The 3,412-nt window shown below is 40.2% G+C and overlaps 1 pseudogene; it reads right to left on the bottom strand.

Annotated features, from left to right (window-relative positions):
- Positions 1-1,888: 1,888 nt before the first annotated feature.
- LOC101991696 lies at positions 1,889-2,808 on the bottom strand (annotated as a pseudogene).
- Positions 2,809-3,412: the final 604 nt, after the last annotated feature.

Here is a 3,412-nt window from a genome sequence, read left to right as displayed (position 1 = left end):
GTACCTAAGGACAAAAATAAAGATACTAACAATTTCTCTTTAGAAACAAAACTACACAGTAGGACAATAACGTGTCGTTCCATCTATTTCCTTCTTAGTTTTACTGTTTTCTTTATAGATATATAGCAAAATTGAATATCTATATTATATATAGTAAATTTTGTCTTGTTTGACTTTATATATTTTCTTTAGAAAAATAACAAACTGATTCTGAAATTCTTGTGAAAATACGGAAAGACCTAGAATAGCCAAACAAAAACAAAATAAAAGGGACAGAATTTGATTTTGATTTTATGCCTGATTTTATTTAAGACTTGATTATACAGGTTTTAGTAATCATAATGACATGATATTGGTAGACAGTCAATTCAAATATATCAATGAAGTAAAACAAAACTCAAAGTCACACAAAGGTGGAAAATTAGTGTTTCACAAAAGTAACACAGTGGAGAAAGGATAGCTTTTTAAGTGAATCTTTCTGGCATTGTTTTATCTCCATATGAAAAAGTGGAACTAGCCATTATACCTACCACATTCAAGAAATTACTTGAAAAATAGTTATAGGGTTGAAAATATGGCTTCGCTGGTAAAGTACCTCCTGCCTAGAAATGAAGACCCGAGTTCCATCTCCAAGCCAGGCATAGTGGCGTGCACTTGTCATCTGTGCTGGTTAATTTTAAACGTCATCTTGTCACAACCTAGCATCACCTGAGAATGAACAGAGCCTCAACTGAGGGATCGCCTAGATCAAAATTGCCTGTTGGCAGTCTGTGGGGTATTGCCTTGATTATTAGTTGGCGTAGACAGGCTCAGCCTACTCTGGGCAGCACCATACCTAGGCAGGTGGTCCTGAACTGTATGAAAAAGATAGGGTAGTACAAGCCAGCCTGCAAGCCCGCTAGCAAGCATCATTGCCAATGTCCCTGCTGTGCTTCTGGGCTGGAAAGTGAGTTCCAAGGTCTGGGACTTTGCCGTGTGGAAGAGCAAGAATGTTAACCTTCAAGGTTCTGCCTTGAATTCTTCCCGTGACTCCCCTCTATGATAAGATGTAATCTGGAACTGGAAACCAAACAAACCCTTTCTTCCTCTATGACACTTTCAATTGGGGTATCTTATCAAAGTAAGGACAATGGAAACTAGAACATGACCCTAGTGCTGGGGAGGCAAAGACAGGTGGACCCCTGGAGCTCATTAGCTAGCCATTCAATTGGATAGGGCTCCAGGTTCAGTGAGAAATCCTGCACATGCCTTTACTCCCAGTATTCAGGAGGCAGAGACAGGCAGATCTCTGTGAGTTCGAGGCCAATCTGATCTACCGAGCCAGTTCCAGGACAGCCAGTGATACACAGAAAAACCATGTCTTGAAAAAAAAAATGTGGATAAAGATGTGTGACATTGCCCTCTGGCCTCCACATGTGCAGGCTATACACATGCATGCACACAGAACACAGTTATGCATGCACACGCACATACACACAATTTATTGTGGAACTAAATGTAAACTCTAAAACTGTAAGCCAGAAAGCATTGAAGAAAATATGTGGATTGGGCAAACATAATCCATGAAAGGTAATTTGAATTTTGTTAAAATTTAATTTTTCATTCCACATTTTTTTTCTCTCAATTAACTTGTTTTTATGGGTCTCAAAATTCTGACAGATTTTTGGTCAAGTTGTTTCCATTAAAATGTACTGATTTTGAAAACTAATAACTTAAAACTGCCACACACAAAAAAATGGTCCACAAAACATTCTCCTTTCCTTCTGAAGGTTATTATCACTAACCAGTCTTTTACTATTAAACTTAAATGGCCAATTGAGACAAACAGTTCTGAGACCGTTCTTCCACCACTGATTAAGACTGGGGTGGCAGGTGCTGGGAATGGTATTCATTTAGCCTTCTGAGATATCTGGGCAGACATGGTGACCTTGCCAGCTCCAGCAGCCTTCTTGTCCACAGGTTTGATGACAGCCACAGCAACTGTCTGCCTCATGTCACGAACAGCAAAACGACCCAGTGGAGGATAGTCAGAGAAGCTCTCAACACACATGGATTGCCAGGAACCATATCAACAATGGCCGCATCACCAGATTTCAAGAATTTAGGACCATCTTCCAGCTTCTTGCCAGAACGACGATCAATCTTTTCTTTAAGCTCAGCAAACTTGCATGATATGAGAACTGTGTGACAATCACACAGGAGCATAGCCAGCACTAAATTTGGCCTGGGTGGTTCAGGATAATCACCAGAGCAGTGAAGCCAGCAGCTTCCATTTTGCTGTCACCACCAACGTTGCCATGTCTAATGTCTTTGACAGACAGGTTCTTCACATTGAAGCCCATGTTGTCCCCAGGAAGAGCTTCACTCAAAGCTTCACGGTGCATTTCAACAGACTTTACTTCTGTTGTCACATTGACTGGAGCAAAGGTCACCACCATGCCAGGTTTTAAAACATTGGTCTCCACTTGGCCCACAGGGACAGTCCCAATACCACCAGTTTTATAGACATCCTGGAGGGTCAGTTGCAGAGGCTTGTCAGTTGGACGAGTTGGTGGCAGAATACAATCCAAAGCTTCCAACAGGGTGTTCCCATTGGCACTACCATCTGGCATGCACTTCTGGCTTACACCCTGGGAGTGAAACAGCTAATTGTTGGTGTCAACAAAATGGATTCCACCGAGCCACCCTACAGCCAGAAGAGATAGGAGGAAATTGTTAAGGAAGTCAGCACCTACATTAAGAAAATTGGCTACAACCCTGACACAGTAGCATTTGTGCCAATTTCTGGTTGGAATGGTGACAACATGCTGAGCCAAGTGCTAATATGCCTTGGTTCAAGGAATCCACACTTTTTCTTAAGAAATCAAAAAGTCCAAACTGGGTTTAAAAAAAATCTTTCCAAAGTATATCAATTAAAGACTTATATTTTAGTACATATTAAGAGCTCTCTGAAACTCAACAATAATAAACAGATAAGATGTCTAGAGCCTACTGGGTTATTCAATCATTCTAATTCTGTATCTTTACCAAAAAGGGAGAAAATATATGGTTACGAAGATTTATGCATGCAACAGCTTTATTTGCCATGGCCAAATGCTGTTATCCCAGATAACACTCACCAACAGGTGAATGGAAAAACACATTATTGTATATCTATACAAGGAAACACTACTCAGCAAGAAATATTATCAAACTATTGCTACAATAGACCTGATGTATCTCATTTTATTATGCTGAGTGAAAGAAGCCAAATAAATAAGGTAGACTCTGTGGTTCCCTGTTGGCTGAGTTTTCTGTCATGCCCAGTTCCCACTGCCATTAAGTCCCAGAAAATCACAGAGAGGCCTACATTAATCATAAACTGATTGGTCCAGTAGCTCAGGCTTCTTATTAATTAATTCTTTTAACTTGT

Source organism: Microtus ochrogaster, chromosome 2, assembly GCF_000317375.1.
Source record: "Microtus ochrogaster isolate Prairie Vole_2 chromosome 2, MicOch1.0, whole genome shotgun sequence".
Taxonomy (NCBI): Eukaryota; Metazoa; Chordata; class Mammalia; order Rodentia; family Cricetidae; genus Microtus; species Microtus ochrogaster.
Note: the sequence above shows the minus strand (reverse complement) of the source record. Positions and strands in the feature narration are given on the sequence as shown.